Raw genomic sequence first — 22143 nt, 5'->3', positions numbered from 1 at the left:
TCAGCCAGGAAGCTGCCCTGAATAGCAACTGGCAACCTTTCACAGTCGTCTCTAGGGTCTCCCAAAAAATGAAGACGCTTGAGATTTTTTAAAAGCACTCAAGTCATCTGACTAAACTACACTGAAAGGCAGGAGGCTTCTGCTTCACTGAAATGTTTAGATATGCTTCTGTGGAACTGGAGTCCTGTGTTTTCACTGCTGGGCTTGGTTAAACTTTCAATTCATGAGGGCATTGAGACTTCCCAACCATGACAGACCCTTCAGGTGGATTCATCCCACCTTCAAAGTGACAGCCCTGTCCACTTCTTAAAAAAGACAGGCAGCTAAAAGCATTGCTGCTTTGTGAATGCACAACCCATGTGCTACCTTCCGTGCTCCTGAGAGAGGCAAGAGGAAGAAGAGGAGAGAGGATGAGGAGGGAGGAAGAGGAGCATGGCTGGGCAGGCCAGAGCAGGGTAGATGGGATCCAGGCTGGAGACCAAGAGCACCCGGAGAGCAATGTGAAGGCCAGAGTGCCCATCTTGCTGCTCTGGGGCAGCCCAGGGGAAACAAAGCCCACAGCAGGCACAGGAGGTTCACTGTTCCCCACCTCCCTGATGGCAAACCGGGGGAGGACAAAATGGGGACACTCCAAGAAGCTCCATTTCCTTGCCACAGCAGTTACCTGGTGGGAGCTCAGCCTGGGGCTGTCTCCAAGGCAGCCTGGCCTGGCTGACAGACCAGCTATCACAGCCAGACCAGGAACCATCTGTCAAAAATATCCTGGAAAGCTGCACTTACAGAAACAACCCTGCCCATGCTCAACTGTTGGCTCCTCTCCCCTCACGGCCCAGGCCTGGGGCCAGACATCTCTATTTCTCCCGTGCAGGAGAACAGAAGCAAAGATGAGGATGAACCCAAGCAGGCCCATCCCAGTCCTTCCCAATCTTCTCTTCACCTTCCCTAACACCAGTCATTTTCCCAGCACACCTCTGATTTAATTCCATCTTGTTGCAGCCTCAGCAAAAGAGGGAAAACACCTGAGAAGAGAAATTGCCAATCTTCTCTATGAATGGAGAAACGAGAGGGCTAACAGGGGAGGCAAAGAAAATTCTAAAGACTTAAAAGCCCTAAAAAAGAAAGCAACATAAATCTTGCCCTTCTTACATGGAGCAGGATCCACACCTGAAGGTCACACTCAAAACAGCTGACACCAGTTGAGCTGTAACAATAAACACTGGTTTTAATGATAAACTGTTTTTCATCTGCATTTTGTGGAGCTGTACACATTCAGGTGTAATGAAGGGAGAAGGCAACATCTGCTAGGGAACATTGCACCCTCAGGAAATACCACAGCACACAACAGCCACCACAGCTCCACACTCCACGTCCAGGGGTGCCTGGACACGAGTGGGGGGAGAAACCCAAGACACCAAATATTACCATGTATCTTCATCTATTTACAATGCAGAGGCCATCACTACAACAGCAAGCACTAATCAGCCTTTGGGTATGCAAATCAGAAATCAATGCATGAAACAGCTACAAGGAGAGTAGCTGGGAAAAAAAAGCAACAAACAATCTCAATAACCTTGAGTTTTGAGTGTTGACTTTGCTAGAGAGAAACAACAAGAAAACCCATGACAAGATCAAACCAGCTTGCAGGTACATAAATCTTGACCTGAATGTGTCTAAGCCTAGAAAGGCTGTTACAAGTACATGGATTATGAACTAGAATAATGTTGGCCTAGGAATATTGCCAGATAATGAGTTGAGATTTGGTTCATTGTGGTCCAAATCTGGCAGCAGTTGTTGTGGGCACTGTTACAACATCCCTTTCTAGTCCAATACACCAGTAAATCTTGCAATACACAAGCTCTTTGTCTAGGAAAGAAGAGAAATAGCTGGATTCCTTCTCACCAAAAGGGAGGAAGATATCTTCAAGAAACACCAGCTACTACCCAAGTAAAATAAATGCCTTGACTCCCTACAGTTCTCTTGGCCCTAGTAGGCTTTTGCTTAGTTACAATTTAGAAGGAAAAGGATACGTCTAGACAAGCAAGTAGCAGAACTCAAAGGATGTAGGTAAGCAGAGGAAAAGGGCACTGAGGGCTCCAGATCCACCCACAGACACTGCAAAGTCTTCAGCCCCAGGCAGGAGGCCACGGATGGAAAGCCCATCAGCAAAGTGCAGAAAGTAAACTCCTGGATGCCTGGTTAAAGCCCTTAGGGCTTTAACCCTTGGGTCTGCAGTACCTCGATAACATTTCTCTTCCTTCTGCTCTTTGACTACTGAACCTGCTATTTCCTTACAAAAAGTGGATCTGTTAAGAAACCAATGTCTTCTGTGAGGACAACCTAGCAGAGATCTCCAGTCATATGGGGTATAGATGGACCAGACTGCCCCAAAACCATTTGGACAATGATCCAAACACACGTTCCATGTTGCATTTCATTTATTTATAATAGAGCTCATATGGGGTAACACTACAAGACCTTTCAGGATCTTACATCTCGGGACAGCATGAGTAGAACCGTTCAAAAAGCCTGGGGTAGAGGACAGTCTTGTGAAGACTGCCCTATCCCACTAATGATTTTGCTTTTTTGAGCAGAAGTCTAACCAAGAATGGAAAACTGAAACTTATCATAAGTTTCTGAGCACATCACTACCAGAATATGGTGTACAAGTAAAATTCCTGCTCTTTTTTTCATACTCAATCCTCTCCCCAAATTCTACTCGGAGGCATAAATTTTAATTACACAGAATCCAAGGTTCTTATAAGATGGGCTTTCTGAGAGGAAAAAAAATAATAATAAAAATCTTTAAGGAAACAGAATTTCTACTTTACTGGACAAATATACCAAAAGGAATGGTGGCATCTTGGCAGGTTGCTAAGCAACCAAGAGCTCCAGTGTCACTTGTTTGTGATCAATTCAAGTCATTCATCAGGCTCTGAAGCACCAGCTCAGGAATTCCAGCAAATCTGTGTGTTGGGAAAGCCACAGGGACTTCCTGCCACAGAGTAACACTTTCTTTCCTCCAAGATAAACTTTGTAGATGTTCTTCTGATCTGCGTGATATGTTAATTCATTGTTCTTAACATACTGCTAATGGGAAAGCTATAATTAACTAACTACAGCATTGTAACGCATGCAAGATAAACTGAACTAATTAATAGTGTTAAAGTAGTCCCTGTCCTCTCCCACTGGGGAAAGGAGTAGGTCCTGCCTTATCACAGAAGCAACTGTCCACAACATCATTTCATGAAATGTACAGCTCCCTTTTTTCATTTTTCCTTCCAAACACAGGTGATATAGTATATTTTTATTGGCAAACACGATGGCTACAATCCAAGCCAAGGTCCACACACATGGTGTGAATACTGTAATCTTCCAGTGAAATGAAGGCTTATCTGCTGGGTTTCTTGGGATAAAGGAGGACTGTTATATTTTCATTCACTAAGTTTAATTACTGAAGTAACACATACTAAATATCCATAATATTTACATTCACTCACACCGAGAGCGAGTTACATGTAATCAAAGTGCAGTCTCTTTACTTCAACTTCATATTCAGAGTTCATTTTACTCCTGTTTTGATACAAATCAATAATCATTTGCAAGAGTTTAGAGAACAAACTGGTTTACAAGCTGTGTGCTGCATATAGCAAAACTTCTACAACTATTGGATTGCTCACAAGCTTCTTTTACTAAAGGTATTTAATGATACTGTCACATATATTGTGCAATATCCCTGAAGAAACTCCACTGCCTCCTGCAAGCCTTGGCACCCTATCTCTTGCATCTTATTTTAAGGTAACATAGCCTGGTCTTGTTCTTCCTTGAGCCAAACTCCACTGACTGCTTGGCCTAAGTAAGGACACAGAAACTGGCTGACAAGGATTTTCTATTTCACTAAAGACTCATTGGGAGAAGTGGGTTTGGGGTTGTTTTTTTTGAAAGACAAAGGAAATTAATTGCTTTTAAGCAACAGGAAAATTTTCATTCTGATACTTCAGGTGAACAAAAGCCAACCAGAGGATCACAGGAAGCAATGGGCCCAGCAAGGATCAGGTGCACAGGTCCAACCAGGCAGTGTCACACCTGTGCTCACAAATGGGCAAGAATTACCCACTCCATTTTAGGTGCAGGCTTGTCCCCCACCTCCCTCCCTCAAACCTGTTACTAAACTCACAATGTTTATTATTTCTTGCTTATGGAATGGTGTTTGGCAGAGCTACATGAAAGGAAAAGTACACATCAAAGGATGCCTTGACAATCAAACACAAATACCATCCATCGAGTCTCTGATGAAATTTTCCAAAACATGTTGCAAGCAAAACTATTCCCTACATAGCACTGAGAACGAATGTCCTTGCTTTGTATCTGCTGAGTTATGGCTCAGACCTGTAGGTTATCCAACGTAGCACAGCCTAGCTCCTTTCCACCCAAAAATAAGGAGCAAAGTAACGTTAGGCATGGAAGTGAGAGAAGAAAAGGCTGCTTGCATTCGATGTGCCTGAGCAGCAGCAGGCAGACTGCCCGTGCCTCGGGAAGAGCAAAGCCCAGCTCTGCCCACTGAGGGGCTGAATCTGTCACACACAGCAGACGACACGGGGGTTTAAAGATTCTCCCAGCTCTCCTGGAGCGAAACACAAGCACATCACTTCCCCAGGAAAACAGCAAAACCAAAAACAATCAAACAAAACCAACAAGCTGGGAGTATCTGTAATTATTGAGGTGAAAACCAAAACAACAACAAAGGATAAAATAACACTCCGAAATCCTTAGGAAGGGAAGATGAAGTGCTTGCCACAGAAGCACGACATCCAGGCTTGCAAACTTGAGCCCACCTCAGACACGAGCCCGGCCGCGCCGTCCCCCAGCCCAGCCCAGCCCAGCCCGGCGCGACCCGCGCTGCTGCCCCGCAGCCCCATCCACGCCCCCCGGGGCTCCGCACCCTCCTGCAAACTTTCCCCGAGCCCCTCTCCCGGCTCCGGGGCAGCCCGGACCGCCCGGCGGGCTTGGGGGGGCCGGGACCAGCGCCCCAGAGAGCCCTCCTCGGCGGGGCTGAGCCCACCCAGTTTGCTCACGGCTTTGCAGGGCGAAACCCGGCTCTTGCGGTGCGGGACCAGGTGCGGCAGAGAGAGGAGGAAATTTAGAATGCTCGTAATTCAAAGAGGGTTTTGGCAGAAAGGCAGGGCGAGAGGCGGTGGCGGGACCGGAGGAGCCCGCTCCGGACCCCTGGTCCCCCCGGCGTTACCTTCAGCGCGGCGCGGGCAGCGCCGGGCGCGGCAGGACCCGCGGGTCGCGGCGGCTCCGCAGCCCCGTCCCGGCTCTTCAAATGAATCGCTCCACCCCGAAAAAGAAAAAAAAAACAAAAGGGAAAAAAAAAACCAAAAAACCAAAACCAGCCAACCCGCCCAGCCCCGCTACACACCCACGAGAAGGCAAGAGGGGTCCCTCCGTGACTGGCATCAGTATCTCCTCCGGCAGAGCTTGCAGGGAGCCATGGCAACCAGCCCCCAGCACCTCCCCACCCCGCTGCCGCCCCCCCGGGGGGCCGAGCCCCCCCGGCCCCGCTCCCACCTGCCGGATCCGCGCCCCTCGGCCAGAGCCGGCTCCAGCCTCCGCCCCGCTCTGCGGGCAGCACCTGGGGATGGCGGGGAGCGAGGGAGGGGAGCGGGAAGGAGGGGACTGGGAGAAGGGGGGGCCCGGCCGCACCTCCCGACCCGCCTCCCGCCGGGGGGGGCAGCGCCGGCGCCTCGTGCCCGCCCCGGGGAAGCCCGGACGCGGGGACCGGCGGGGATGGGTATCGGGGGCACGTCGGGCTCCCCAGCCCGCCGAGAGCCAGGGCAGGGGAGAGGGGAAAGAAATGGCCGAACTGGGGGAGCTTCCAGCCCGCGGGACCCTCCGCGGCTTCACTTCGGTGTGGTGGCGGGGTCTGCGGGAGCTGCTGGAGGAGGGAGCAGGCACCGACCCCTCTGGCCCCGTTTCCTCCTCTCGGGACGCAGAACTCTCGTTTCTTTTCAGAAGGAAGCGTGAGGAACCAGAAAACCTCAGATGGGGATGGTCCTGCCCACCCTCTGTGCCCTCCCTTGCTAAAATCCCCACGTCCCCCTGACCAGCACCCCACTGCTTTATCCATTCAAACCTTTGAAAAGCCATCTTTTCCCATTCTTTGTGAGCAACCCTCTTCTTCATTGTTGCTGCGTGGGCTCTACAGCACACATGGACACAAAGGCAGCCCAGGTTCGTGTGCTGGACTTTCTGCCCCTCTGGGTTGTTTCTGTAAGCCCTTTGTGGAAGGGGCTACATTTTTAAGTGACTGGCAAAGACAGTGGTCACAGATCTGCCAGTCACCTCCTTCAGCACTCCCTCCAGACACGCTGCGTGGAGGTGCTGAAGGTCAGGCATAATCATTTCCATGAGGACTCGGACTTCTCAGGCAATTTTATGTCTTGCTGCTGACCTTTGGATGCTTTTCTTTTCTCTGAGCTTTGTCTAATGCAATGGGCAATAATCATAAAGTAACATTCACGGACATTAAACCATAAAACCACCCTACTGAATCCCAGGGAACACTCAGGGGGATCATTATCGTTTGGGTTAAAGGTTCTTTGGACAGTAGCAATCAGGATTTGTTGATGAACTGGCCAACTCGTGTTGTTCATCTCCAGCAGATTTAGCTTGGCAAGCTTACTTTTTGGGTGGGAAGTAAATAATTCAGTTTAAGGAAAGGTATAATAAACTAAAAGTGGTAGTAAAAGTAAAAAAAAATCTGAAAACCTGGAGGGAAAAGGGTAGAATAAATGTAATGTACTTGTTCCGTGTTAAGAAAGTCAATGCAAAATTCTGTAAAAGCAATGTTCTGCTTGATATTTTAGTCATACAAAGTCTGGCAATTCAAATTGAAATTTCATATTAAACTATGCTAAAATCAGCTTGTGCTGATACAAATGTCAAACTTCTCACCAAACGTATGGAGAAAAGCTTCCATTGTGCATAGACTGGTGTGTGGTGGTTGCTCAGCAAGCTGTGACGTGGGGCAGCCAGAGCTGTGCTGGAAGCACACATCAGGGAGCAGGAGCCCTCCCTTGGAGTCCCACTTGGAAAGCCAAGCCCTGAATTGACTCACTGTTTTGTCCAAAGACAGTGAAGTGCTATATTTACAGCACATTGCTTTCCAAAGCAACCCACAGCTAAGCAACAGGCCTGTGCCCCCGTGCAGTGGAAACCCCTGAAAATAACTGGAAAAGGAGGCAGCTCTAGGGAATCTCTCGGCCTTGTCAGGGCTGCCATCGTATGGAAAAGCTGCTTGACCCGGTACAAACGTGGCCATCGGAGATGGAGTCAAAATCCAGAGATGTCTGGAGATTGACTGAAGTGTTGGCAAAACCTGGAGATGTTGAAGGTGGGAAGTTGTGTCCTGCTGGCCTGGGAGCTGAGATAACCCAGCTGGCTGGAGAGCCAGGGAGAGCTGGCATTGCCCCCCCTGCCACTGCCAAGAGGATGCAAACAGGGGCAATGACTTACCCACTTCTGGCCAATACTCCCCTCCTCCTGGGATGCTTCAGCAGTACCAGGAGTTTCCAGGCTGATTTCCATTGGGCTCTGAAATAAAGGAGACACCAATTTAATGACATCCAGGACTGCTGGCAGAGTCCACTCCCAGGGCTGCCCGTGCCTCCACTGCCACATCCACCCCCTGGACACACTGTGCACAAACAGAAAGGAGCTGGGCTTGCAAAATGCAGCCACCACTTAGACTTTCATGTCCCTTTCTAGCTGTCCCAACCTTTAGATCCTCTCTGGCAATGTGATTTCCCCAGGACCTTTTCACATTTTGGGGTTTTGGCTCCTAATATGGAAACCATTAAATTATTTCAATTTTTTGACATGGGATTTTGCAGAAAGTTTTCCCACCACTAGGGAACCAGCTGATGGAAAAGTCAAAGTACATCAGCTGACCAAAACCTGCTCCCTGCTTCCAAAATGAAATGTGTTCATGTTCATAAGACACAGCCCTAATCACACCTATTTCTGAGACCAGGGTTTGCCTTAAGTGTTAAAAGACATAATTTTGTGCTTCAGATTTCACTGGGCAATGAAACAGGGCAAATGTCAGAGCACTTCAGTCTGCACAGAACAAAAATAAGGACAGAGAAGCACAGTTAGGTCCTGTCCCTGTCTCCACAGAACTGCTCTTTATTTTGGGATTTCCTGCCTAAAATCAAGAAGCCTTTTCATCAAAGCCACTACTTGATGCTAGAATGAGACAGAAGCACTGCTAGAAACATTGGGAAATTCATTAAATGTCTCTAGGCTGGCACTGATCATGTATTTAAAACACATTAAACGCATAATCTTGTCTCAAACCAAGTGTGAGAAGAAAAACTCAGAATATTTATCTCAGGAAATTGTCTAAAGAAATCTGAAAGAACAGAGGGTGTGTTTGTGTCTATCACAATTTAAATTTGTTACTGGATTTCCTGAATGTAGCCCCTCAAGAAACACCCACCATTTGGAAATCCATTTCAGAGTCTGACTGGAGGCTCAGAAGATTTACAGTCTTACTCTAAGTGCCATTTAAGACACACAAAATACTCAGGACAAAAGAGCAGATTGGCCAGGTTTTCCTCAGAGAAAATTAATTTTGCTTGTAATTGCCAGTACATGTCCCACCACCACAGCTCGTTAATAAAGATGATGTCATTTTCTGACTGTACAAAAATGGGAATGTACTTGAATATGAAGAGCCAATTGGTTTTTTTACTTTCATTTTTTTATATTTTCTTTTTTTAAAGGATAAGTCTCTGGGAATCTGTTTGGTCCTGGACAAATGAAACAGTCAAAATTATTGACATCATGACAACTAGCATTTATTCCGTACAGAATTGGTTTTGGAAATTATGTCCTGCTGCAACATTTTACAGTATTGTCAGTAACTTCAGGATGTTTAGAATATTGGAATGATATTAATACTCTATTTAATAGAGAATAATAAATTCTACCAGCTGAGATGTGTATTGAGCAGCACAAAGCTGCATTAGACCTTCTGAGCTAACAGGGGAAGATTTGAACTGTGGAGGGAAAAATTAAAAATAGATAATATTTACATAAATGATATAAATAATATATATTATATAACATACATATTTATATGTATTGTATATATTATATATATAATATGTAATATATAATTTATATAAAAATATAGATGAGGTTGGTTGATGCATGGTAATGACATAATAAACATCTGAGTACACAGCATCAGGGCTTAGCTTTGGAGAGTTGGAACTTAGATGGGTCTTGACCAGAGCAGAGAAGCCACAGACATGCTAGAAAATGCTCATCTATGCCTTCGTAATGAAAATATAAGAAAAATCCACATGATTCAAGGACAGGAATTTTAAAATTAGTTAAAGGAATTACCACTTTTCAGCGTTCAAATCAATCCCAGGAATTCAGGTTTTGAAGAACTTGGAGTGAAGTTTTGGATTTTTTTTCTTCATATCAGCTTTTAAAGGCTGGATAATTTTATGAATGCTAATAACATTTATAACTATGCAAGCCAAGATAATAGCAATGCTAATCAAATCTCATGCTTCAGGGCATAAATTGATTGCTTGAAGGGGCAATGGGGGTTTTTCTCTTTTTCCCACCACTGGGTACATGATTTCACAACTGAGTAAGTGTGTTGCAAGGGGAGTGTTTGCTGCTGCAGCAAGACAACTGATCTCATCAGTTACAACAAATCAACACCAGAACACAGTGAGCTCCCTATCTGCTTTGCAAAAACGGATAGATTTAGGATCAAATTCAGTGATTTGCTTATTTTCCAGTTAGTTTCCTACAGTTCTGCTGAAAGAAAGCAGTAGGTTAGAAAAAAAAAAATAATAAAACAGACAAACAAACCCCAGAAAACAAAACATAAAACAAACAACCTCACAAAACTTAGGAACAAGAACCTCCCTGTGAATCTTAAGGAGCCAAGTAAGGCAAGTGGATTTCTCCATAGATCTAAAAATGAGGATGAAAACCAATCAATTCATAGACCATCAAGTCACCAAACAGGCTGACCCATACATCTCCTCTCCTCAGCTTGTAAGAACTTGTTTTTGAAGACAACCATATGTTTCCATAAAAATAAAATAAAATAATAATAGTAATTAAAAAAGAAGCCCTGGTCTCTTTTCTGTGAAAAACAGACACAGCAAGGAATGAGAAGCTCAGTCCAGAGGTGGGGATTTAGGTTTAACTCCCAGCTGTACTAGAAATCTCCACACAAGTTTGCACTCTGCTCCAGGACAAGGAGTCTGAGTGCTGCAGAACAGATTTCATCAAGCAGAAATGAATTAAAGACTCACTGGACCCAACTTGGAGCAGAAGTCAGAGTCTCATCTTTGTTAGGACATGTGGAAGGAAGGCTTGAGCTCCAGGGGCGCCACAACAGACTATTCATGCTTTTTTCTTCACGCAATCACTAAAGGTCCTAGAGCCTGTCTAGAAAGCTTCTTTATGAATTAACATATAATATAATATGTAATAAAAACTTTTTAATTTGTCATATTTGATGTCATTGCTTGTGAAGTTAGACTTTTCTCACTCCAGAGAGAACATGGTTTGGGGGTTTTCCTTGCAATGCTCAGCAGTGACATTCCCAGGTATAACCCTTCAAGGCAGAGCTCCATAGCACAGGTTTCAGGTACCTGCATGTGTTGGAAGTACAGATCTACCATGTTAAGTCTCGGCTGCCACTCCACCACCGACATCTTCTCCTTCGGTAGCCTGCCCAGTTTTCTATCTGGTGGGTACCAATTTCTGGGCTGAAGCTACAACACCAAGTCCAACAGGAAGGCTGTGCCTGAATGGCCAACCAGCGCATGGCCAAGTCATCCCACCACGCAGGGAGTTCATTTATAAAGCAAAGCAAGTGTCATGCTCACAAAATCTGCTATCTGAAAATATATCTGTGGTCTCTGAGCACAGCTGGCATGGAGCCCAGAAAGAGCAAGCCCCAGTGTGTGGAGAAATGGATTCATGACTCACGTAAGGACAATGACATTGATCTCATTCATTTGTGGAAGAGATTAAAGAGCCCGAGGAATAAAGCTTTTCTATTTGCTGAACAATAGCTGCTAGTGACTGGACAGAACATCAGCTACAAGGTCCTTATGCTCTTATTCTTGCCCAGTGTGGAGGTGGGATCTGTAGAAGGAAGCCTTTGCAAGGGTAACCCATGAACACAGTCATAGCTTTTACAGTGATGGAGATGAGACCTTTTGCTCACCAACTGCTGAATAAAATGCTTTCATTCTGATTTCAGGCAAGGCCAACTGGCAGAATTTGTACAAAACATCTACTGCCAAAGCCCTACATTGATATATCAGAACCTGAATATCTATACTCCTCTATACAAAAATAAAACCCAAATATTTTAAAGAAGTGGTTTGTGCATGTTTTTCCACTGACAGTCAGACCCCTTTGGGTTACAGTAAGAGGTAACTTCTACAGAATTCCTGTAGCTGCCCTTGAAGCTGAGCAGCCACAGCAGTGAACAGAAAAAGCTAATTCAGAATTACCAGGGACCCCCTCCCAGGTCCTGCAGACACGTGAACAAGGTGATTACTGAGGAGTCCATTTGCTTTTCCTGAGAAAAGAAGACATGACACTGATGTCCTAAGACAGAGACAAACAGTGGTCTTGGCTAATGCCATTATTTGTATTCTTCCATTTTTGACGTCCATCTAGTGAATTGATTTTATTAAAATGACCTACATTAAAGTCCAGATCAAAACCACAACACTAGACGGGTTGTTGCTGAACCATTGGTGCTCCCTGCATTCCTTGACCAATTTAATGTGACTGGTGGGTTGTGGGGTGTTCAATAGGTCACCTGCATCAGCAATTTCAGTCCAGACAATTTGCTTCTAAATACTACATGGTATGATACACATTTTCCAATTACATTTCAGACTGCTTTTAAATTCTATCAGACAGACAAAGTTATGTGAAGAACAGAAGGCTTAGGAAAAAAACCCAGCATACAAATAACTGCAAATAGAAAGAAAATGTTTTTGCACAGTTAAGCTATAGCAGTTATAGAAAATTATTAAGCAGGGAAGCAATACTTTGATCAACAACATAAGACTTCTTTTATTGGCAACTGTCATGTAACAGAGTATATAAATGATTTATCCCTCTCGGTGACCTTCAGACAAGGCATTCAAGGAGAAAAAATAAATGAGAACTGTGAACAGCAGATATAATAATTGGGAAAACACTCTGTAAAAACAAGCACACTTCTGTCTTACCTTTCAAGCTTAAATATATACCTTTTTTTTTTTTTTAAATTGTTATTATGGAAATCCAGGATATTTTATTTAAAAAAAAACACACACAAAAAAACCAAACCAACAACAACAACAAACACACACACAACAAAAAAAACAAACAATGGGGGGGGGGGGGAAAATCCACAACAAAAAAAGCCCCAGCACTTAGTAAATATTGGAAATACTGTCACTAGGTCAAGATTATGAGTCAAAAATCATATCTTTGCAAGAATCACATAAAGAACTCCCTTTAGAGTCTGGGGATGACCAAAATGTCTGGAGTTATAAAAGATGATAGTGTAACCTAATAATAACCTAGTAGTTTCAGTAGACTGTGCAGGCAACACTTAGCTTTTTTTTTTTTACTTTTTTTTTTTTAATACCTAAATTAAAAGGACAAATCCTTCCAAAACTCTCAAATCAAAACTAACAATACAGGTTTGTGGTGCAGGGCAACCTTAACCCTCAGTGAGCTGGCTGCAAGCACACAGCACACTTCTTCAGAACAGCCAGGCAAGGTAACCTGGTGGAACAAGGAACAAGGAACACAAGTGACAGAACTAGGATCCCTCTGGAGAACACATTCTCTGAGCAGGACACAAGTCTGAGGGGGATTTCAGAACAGGTTGAACCTCACCTATTTGGAGGGCAACAAAATCCCTACCTGTATAGGCAGAGGCTGGAGAGTCTCTGTGGTTTTTGTATTTTGTGCTGGTGTGGATTCTGGAGTGGAGGTGCCTAGTTCTGCCACCTGCAGCTGAGGGTGGAGATCAAACTGCTCATTAGGATTCAGAAAGGAGTCAGGCAAACAACTGCAGCACGGGAAAGTACATCTACAGGGAGCAACAAGATTTCATCAAGTAGCATGTTAAGAGGTGATTAGATCCCGGGCTGTGGTGCCAGTGGGAATGGGCATTGTGTAATGGTGTGCTCCTCCATCCAGCTGACAAAGCACAACAAGATCTAATGAATGGCAGATGAGAACACTGGGTTTTGTTGTTTGTTGTTTTTTTTTCTAAACAGAGAACTTAATTATTCTTTGGCACAGTTCTCCTAGTTATGATACATTATTCATGATGGGCCATTACAACACCAAAGCTACATGTTTTTCTTAAAAATAATTTTAGTTGAGGAAAAAAGATCGACTTGGGAATATAGAAGAAATGAATGTTGGTGACCACCGTGGTTGCTCTGGTACCCAGCAGCCATAGAGGCACAACTAAGCACAAGACCTGGGCCAACCAAGGCTGTGAAGATGACTTCAAGAGAACCCCATTAATCCCAGTCGTGGCAGTAAAAAAGGGACTGGTTCTGAGAGCTCTCTAGCTGTGGAGTGGCTCCAGCTGCAGCAGACTGCCCAGGCTCATCCTACTCTGTCATCCTCCTGTTCTGTACATATTAGTTTGGCTGGATGTTACACACAACGCTGAGGGGACACAATTCCAGAGCAGAAGTGCCCTCAAATTCAGCTGTATTTAGATTCATGCAGATATGCCACGTCACATACTGACTTAATGATATGGAATTATCATAGTTTCACTTCAAGCTGAGCTGACTTCCAGCTCCTTGATGTTAATATTGCTGTGACATTCCCCATCACCTGAAAATTGATCCTATATACTTTTCTAAATTTATCTATCATCTCCAACAGCTCCCAGATTTCAACTTGGTTGAAAGTGCTTTCTCAGTCCTTCTGCCATCTGCTTTGCTGCTGGGCTGACATGTGTTTCTCTGGCAGTGACTGAAGAATATATTAAAGCAGGGAAAAGTGCAACAGAAAGTATCTTTTTAAAGTATCTTGCTTCCTTTGGGAGTTAAATGGACTTATAACACAAGTGCATAATAATTAAACAAAGAGCAGAAGCCAATACCTCTGCATTTGAGTATAAAAGAAGTTGACTGACTGCTGACAAACCCACCTCTTGCAAGGCCTGTGAGCACAGCTCAGCATATTTTCCACACTTGAAGAGTCACACACACAACCACTGAAGAAGGAAATCCCCATGCCAACCTTCAGCCTCTGGACAGGAATGCCAGTCAGACATCACTTTGCCAGGATGACAGTAATCACCTAAGTACAAAAGGAACTCTTCTGAAAGGAATTGTTTCTAGAAAGCTGTATTCAACCCTCTGTCCAAGCTGTGAGCACCCAAACTGTTAATATTTCTCTTACCTTTGCTAGAATGAGTATCCTTCCCCACAATGCACTAAAATACATTACAAAGGTCGCACAGTTTCTTGATAGAGGGAGCAGGAAGGGAGAAGAGATTACAATTTTCCTTCAAATTATAAATAAAACAAAACCAGTCAATTTTACTTCTTTCTAGGTGACTAGATTTCATCCTAACCTTGATAATCACTGTTTATCCCCTAATTTGCAGAAGGGAGTATATTTTCTCTTCCTGCAGTAGGCAGTATATACAATCTTATGTATCTGATGAAAATGGATTATTTTGTTCTCCAACCTTATTGCCAAGAGGTTGGACTGACTGAAAATAAAGCGAGGAATCCTAAATAATGCAACTGCAGCAAAAGTAGAGCAAAAACACCAAACCCAAACCTAACACAAGCCATTAAAACACAGAAATCCTTATATGATAACCTGTTTATCCAAGGTGGGAATAAGAAGCTATGAAAAAACAAATGATTACTTCAAAACAGGCTTCCTCTGACCTGAGTTTTTGCACTCACAAAGTTTTAATTTTCCATGAAGACACATTTCTGCCCAGCAGTGGAAATGTAAGAGGGTCCTTAGATGTAAAATTGGAATATAAAGGCTATCAACTGCCAATTAATCTTGCGAGGTCAACGGGGAACAGCCAGAATTGCTGTTTCCAGATGGGTGAAAGGATGCTTGGAATTTAATTTATCCTGTTGCCAGTGTGTGCTGGCACGTCTCCGAGCTGAAACACAGACGAGTTGGCAAGAACTGGGGTCTTGTATGTCAGGTCCTTACATCCCCGGGCTGGGGGTGTAAATTCACCCACTAAGTGCTAGGTGGGACACACTGGTGACACTGCAGAGTGGCCTGCACTGGGTGTCACCGTGTGCCCAGGGGGGATGCAGGGATTGTGTGTGTTACATACAGACTGCAAGACACACCAGAGAGTGACTTCCTAGTTAATATTACTTGACTGCTAATTTAAATCTTAGTAGTGATGGTTAAAAATCTCTAAAAGGTTAAAAATCTCCAAGAAGTTAGCAAGCTAGTCACATGTTGTATTGTTAAAGAGGAGACAGTATTGACTTACCGTAAACAGTTGAGCACTTGTAATGTTTGACATTGAAATGTAAAGTGAGCTAGCAAGTTCTGTCTGTCAAGAGCAGCTGAGATACATTCAAATCAAATAAAAAGATCATGTCTTCAAATAAAAAAAATCACTGATATCTTCACAGCAACATCTGAAGGTGTGGATGCTGTCTCTGGTCCATACAGCTTTGTGCTTCACTGGGGAACAAAAACAACCAGTGAGAAGTATTTGTATTGCTGTGTGTTTTGGCTCACGTTTTCTCATCAAAATATGCTATTTGAACTTAAATGATTGAGCAAGCTGCAGCATATTTATGGCTGTGGATCTCCAGAGAGAGTTTGGGATACTGTGGTGAGCTCTGCTGACAAAGCCTCTTGTAAACCACGACTGATGCAGATGTGGGCACAGACCCCTCAAGCCCAGGCTGATTTTAAATACTTCTGTAACAAACTCAAGTATCACAGATAACTCCTGTGGGCACCTGTTATGGTCACTAATGTATTAATTGACTAATGGAGTTAAATAAGAAATGCTGTCCCTTTAAAATATGTTGTGATGCATATTAGCTCATTCCAAGGGGATGAATGCAATAGTGATAGCAGACAAGGCTCTAAACTAAATATTTTCCCTATGGTACTGGTTTGTGGCAAGAATTAATCCTTCAGGATACACAGTTAATACTTATCCAAGCTTAAATTTATCCATCATGACAAGGGAAACTTTACTTAGGTGTTTCCCAGAAAACACTCCTTCGGTCCACCAAAGGAGATGAGGTTTATTGGGTGTGAAAGCAAGAGGCCGTAGATTTCCCACTGGCTCTGCAGGCTGACAAGAGTATTTCTGGGAAGCAAGTAAGTGTGAGGAGCTGTGCAAATCAGTGGAGAAATTCATGCTGCAAGTTTAGCATGCACACCACCAAAAGGCAGGAGAAAGTAAAGTATGGCTTCAACTGCAAAGAAGCGGATAAGGAAGGTGATGGTGTTGATGCTGATGAGGGGAGTGGCCTGGACTGTGCCCCAGAGAGTGGGTAAGATGGATAGCTCTGATGGTGGTAGCTCCATCTCCTGTAGGAATGACAGTGAATAATGGGGGCTTAATTGGCAGTTGCCTGTTACCCTGTAGTGTGTAAGTGCTCTCATTTGTGCCTGCAGGAATCATGGATCCCCAAAAGGACAAGCTGGAATTAATAATAAAGACAACAGAGTAGGAGAAGAGCAGGATTTGGCTGCTGGTATAAATCAAGAGTAATGTCAAGGAGCAACAGAGGGGTACCTCTGTGAAACAGGAGCAGACGTGGTCAGAATGAGACCCCTTCTCATTACATGAACAAGTCACTTCTGAGTCGGGACACAAACTTGATCCCACCTTCAATTAAAGCTCCTTCAGAAACATCTTTTGCCATCCAATTGGCCCAGGATTGGTTTTGTTCACAGAACAATTTTTCATTCCTTCTACTGCAGTAACATCTACAGGTTCAGGGTCATGTTAGGCTGTGTGCACACTCCTGGTACTCAAAAAGACAGAAACCAAAGAGTGACACAAAGAGTGACAGTGGAATGGGGAATTTTTGTCAATTTTGGCAAGGATACTGCATAGACTAATGCTCTTCTTGCATTTATTTTTTTTAATAACATGAAGTTGTCTCATCCCTTTCTACTGTAAATTTGTAATGGCTATTTTGGGCTATTTTCTCTACTGGAGCTGAACTCAGGGGACAGGAGAGGAAAAGTTCTTTTTAAGTGAAAAATAATGAAGACGTTAAAAAAAAAGTAAAAAGAAAGAGTAATGTGGAGACAAAAGGGTTAAATGGAGCAGGGAAGGGGTAGGTGACAAGGACTTGCCAGTGGGGACACTGCCTGGGCCACCATCACACCCCACTGCACCCAAGTGGGGCTGTGGGTCGGGACAGGTCCTAGGAGAGCCCCAAGGTGAGATGGTGGGTCAGGTCTGGGGCTTCCAAAAGGTCCAGTGAGGATCAGCATTGGATGGGATCCAGGACAAGACTGCACAAGGCTTCCCAGAGGGTGACCCAGGTCCATCTGCAGGATGCCTATAGCACAGGTCAGGGAAGCAGGTCCATGGGAGATGGAGCAGAGCACAACCACACCAGTGACATGGCCCAAACATCACCTGGTCACCCAGGGCTGAGCTTAGACACCACTCCCAGGTCCTTGTATGAGTGGAGGTCCTGGTGGTGCTGCTCAGGGCAATTAATTCTGTTAGTGCTCTCAGGAGACAGGGTGAAAAAGGACGCACAGGGTAGAGCTGAAAGGCATTAGCCTCGCATGTGATGGCACCTCAGAGCCCAGCTTCTCAGTTCAGTTCAGACAATGACACAATTTAGCTTTCCCTGTTGGGACCTAGAGGGGCTGTTTTTTATCTTCAGAGAATGCTTCAGCCTGGGAAAACGGGGAAGTCTCTGGGGTCTGCTCCAAGCCTGCGGGAAGCTGAGGGGCTCAGGAGGCCCGGTGGACCTCCAGAGGCCACACTGACCAGATTTGCACGCAGCTATGGACTATTCTTGGGATTTTTTTCTCTTTTGTTGTTATGGAAACAGCCTGTTGAAGGGTTGCTGAGGTTCTGAATCCTGGGTGTGCAGTGAGGGCAGGCAGATTGGGAATCACTCTGTAGTTGCAAAGCTGGGTAACGATGGGGATATGATTTTACATATATATTAACTAAGCAGTGGTGGTCAAAGCCCTGGCATGGGGGCATTTCTAGGACAACAATGCTCATAAAAAAGCTGATTGTTATGAATTTCTGTAACCACCTGTAGGGAGGCACAGCATCACTGTGCTGAGTGCCAAACATTCTGCTTAAGGAGACACCTGATTATTCCCAGAGACAACTGTACGTGCTGTAGATTTCATGAAGAGGTTCCTTATGTCTCTTCAATTAATTTCAAAGCTGTATCCAGCTGGAAGTTCCAGAGCAAAGACCTGAAGATATAAACCCATGCCAGGATAACAATGATTTGGAGATAGACGGAGGTCTGACATCTGAGATAATTCAGCAACTCGTGATGCTCTAAGGCTGGAGATAATAATTCTAAATGTGTTATTTCATGTGGGATAACATATATAATCCAAGGCACTGCCTTCAGTTCCTTGCTTGGCAAACCAGACTGGTTTTTTTGGACCTACAGTCCTTTATATAGCCAAGAGAGAGTCTGCGAGACCAGACAGTTTTCTCTGAGAGACTCAATTATATCCTTCAAGAAGGAACTTCCAGGAGGCATCTGTTAGACACACACACTCATGTAAACATGACAGGGAAATGTGGCTGATTGCACAAGGGTCAAAAGAGTCTTTGGATCCCACCTTCTCTGCAGGCCATCAACGGAAGGAAGCTCTTTCCTGCCTCTCCCCCAAGCACTCCTGTTTCCCTCACTGCTCCTCCTCTATTATTCAGCTGCACAATCTGCCTGAGAGGATTCAAAGCCTGTAAATCAGACAGCAGTATTGAAGCACAGAACAAAACCATCAACAAGGCAATTCACACCATCTCCACAGGATGAAAGAGGAAAGACAAATTCTCCAACGCTGTTTCACCAATGAACCTCACACCTTTGTAGGAAAAAGGAGATTTTCTGCAGCTCACTCTGTCTCCTAATTACATCTTCAGTTCTTGGCTAAAGCTGCTAATCGATGTACCAGTCACTGCCAGCTCTGAGTGTCATCCTGTACATGAACATTTGCCCATCCAATCCTGCCTGTAGAAAAACAGAACTCCCATAGGGCTCTGCAAGCTCTTGCAGGCAAAACCAGCAGTCTTTCCAAGTTAGACCACAAGGCATCGCTGAACCTGGGAACAAAGGAATGTGTCCAGAAGAAAAACAGCTGTATGGTTGGAAACTTCCTCACCTGCAGTTCCAGTCCTGGGGCACACCAGAGCAGAGGCAGGGCTTCTGGTGCCCTCTCCTGGTGTCACAGCTTCCTGATCTCCTCCATAGCAGCGGAGCCACCAACATGGCCTGATGGTGACAGACTTGCAGTAGATACTGGTACATATTTCCTGGTGTCTGTGATAATCTCCAAATTCAAATCAGCAAACCTCAGGCACTGGGAGAGAGGGGCTGTGAGCAAACCCATGAGACGTGTCACCATGCCAAGGCTGTCCAGCCAGATGAGCCATATGGCAGTGACACCCAGGTGTATCCTTGGCTTTTGGAAGTAAATAAAACCCAAACCCTTTCCTACTCCTAGGTCTTGTGGAAGGGATTGCTGTGTACTGAGACTGACAAACAGGGGACACAGGCTTGCACTCTGGGCTGTTGAGGAGTTCCCAAATAAATCAACTCACACGTGTTAGACCTTTAGTGTAGCTGTCAGTGACTGAGGGGTCTTGTGGGCACAAAAGCAAATGCAGAGAAGACCTTTCCTTCACAAGAATTAGGTGCTGTCAATGTCTTCTGCCCTTACCTACAAGATATGCACCCTTTTTCCTCAGGCAACGTTCTCATTCCTGAGAAGACACACACATTTGGTGTGATCAGCTAAGAACATTACAACTAGTAGGCAGCAGCTTGGAGGAAAAATTACCATGCAGGAGCAAGAGTGCAGTAATTGCAGAAATGGGTGCTCCAGCTGCTGCTGTTTTGGAGTACTGGAATGAATTAAAACAGATGAAGCTGACATGAGATGGGTATTGAGAAAAACTACCAAAGACTGGGAAAGCAGAGGAGTGGGCAAGATGAGGAGGTGTTCTGCTGACATGAGGTGGTTTATAATGATCTGGCTGTTTGTCCCCATGGCTCATGCCACCTGCTCAAGCCTTCCTCATGCAGACCCACCCCTCAGTTTCCATCAGAAAGTCTCTTCAACATGGACACATATCACATATTTACTGGTTTTTCCTACTTGGGGGCAGTACCTCCCTGTCCTGCCTGTCCAGCCCCATGCCCAGCAGTCAGTAGATTCAAGGACAGTCTCTACTTTGCAGCTGCACCAATAAAAGCTATTTGAATGCAGAAGAGAAAGACATCATCAGAGGAGAAAGATAAGATTATACCAGGGCATTTTGCCTTTCCACGGGGCTCCACAAAGCTGTGAAGACTACACAATATTTTCTAACAAATACAGATTTTTCTGCCTTTACTAATTAGGCTTAAACCAAATTGGATACACAGACTAGTGTTGCATGGAACCCCCTTTTTTCTTCTATTTAGAGTAAATCAGTATGTGCATTTTCCAGAAAATACTGATAAAATAAAAATGTCCTCAGGAAACCAGGTATCATTCCTTCAGCTTCTCATTATGTAGCTTGCTGGAAGAGTTCACCACACTGAATTTCACATCCCAGGTGCTGATGAGGACCGGAACATTTTACCAAAAAGCAACCATTTTGAAAAATTTCTAGACACTGATTTTATCAGGGTGCAACATTTGGGAGACTTGGTGAGGCAAAGGCAGAACTAGATCCAAGTAGGTCAAAAGGTATTACAGAAAAATATTCAGGGGATAAAACATTACTTGGGCAGGGGAGAGGTGCTGTTCTTGGACAGTCCTGCTTAGAATCTTTCATTTTCATAGTGGGATAGTCTTCAAAACAGGGAATATTATAAGGTCTGAATGCCTAATTGAAAGAAGGTGCTGCAGTTAAATCAGGAACTGCTTAATTTCAAAGCCTTTTATCATCCCTAAATGTGAATCCAAATTTAAACATGGAGGAAAAATACATGATCTATTCAGGAACAAACAAAGGTATTGTCTGACATAAGGAGCTTATGTAAATGTAGGGTGGCAGATCTGCTTTTACAGCAAACCTTTCAAATACCTCAATAATCGTGAGGAACAAAAAAAATCTTTCTTTTAAGGAGGTTTACAGTGGGATTTCACCTGTCCAGGACTGATGAGAGACAGCACTGTTGAGGGGAAAAAGCTTTGCTGGCATCTTCTTAAGCAGCACATTGCAAATAAATACCACTTTTTGTGTGCATGTGCTTGTGAGAGAGGGTTTCCATTCTGTATCTACTGACAATATGCTAATTTTAAGAGAGAGGTGACATCATGCAGGGATGGATGCACCTGCAGGAGTGTTTTACATCCTTTCAGTCCCCCTTTACAAGCCAGCAAATGGATTTTTGCTTTTAAAGGCACAGACCTTATTTGAAACAAAATTAAAAGAAAACAAACCAAAGCCCCCAAAAAACCCACAGCAAGCCATTAAAAGCTACATGCTCTTCAGTGGCTTGAAAAGACATTGCATGTTATCCACTGGAGAAAAGGCAGGATCAGAGACCCTGGGCATTGCTGTTCTACCCAGTGCAGTCACTGTCCTGCCATATAATCTCAGCAACCTACTTCACCTCCTTCTTTCTCTCTTGATATTCTTACCTTTTAATTTTTGGGCTGGAGATACTTTGGAGGAGGAACAAACTCCTACTACACATCTATATAGAGTCCTCCAGTTTGCTGTGCTCTGCTCTCAGTTGTTCTTGGAAGACCAACAATTATGATTACATGAAGGCAGGATGCATGTGGATGCAGCATTACTTTGTTCAGGCTAATCAGCTCAGTTCTACCAGCGAAATCTCTCTCAATTATAAGAGAATCCATGTGTGCGACCAAGACAGC

General features: G+C 44.4%; 1 protein-coding gene across 1 annotated transcript in view; it reads right to left on the bottom strand.

The window, feature by feature from the left end:
• The window catches only part of CHL1 (cell adhesion molecule L1 like), a 121847-nt gene extending 116199 nt beyond the window's left edge, over window positions 1-5648 (bottom strand). Inside the window, exon 1 of the mRNA XM_051627558.1 lies at window positions 5569-5648. The gene's annotated coding sequence lies outside the window, so the exon portion shown is untranslated. The remainder of the gene's footprint in view (window positions 1-5568) is intronic.
• Between the last annotated feature and the right edge of the window lie 16495 nt (window positions 5649-22143).

The sequence above is a fragment of the Apus apus genome, chromosome 9 (genome assembly GCF_020740795.1).
Source record: "Apus apus isolate bApuApu2 chromosome 9, bApuApu2.pri.cur, whole genome shotgun sequence".
Taxonomy (NCBI): Eukaryota; Metazoa; Chordata; class Aves; order Apodiformes; family Apodidae; genus Apus; species Apus apus.
This window is presented reverse-complemented; position numbering and strand designations above follow the sequence as displayed.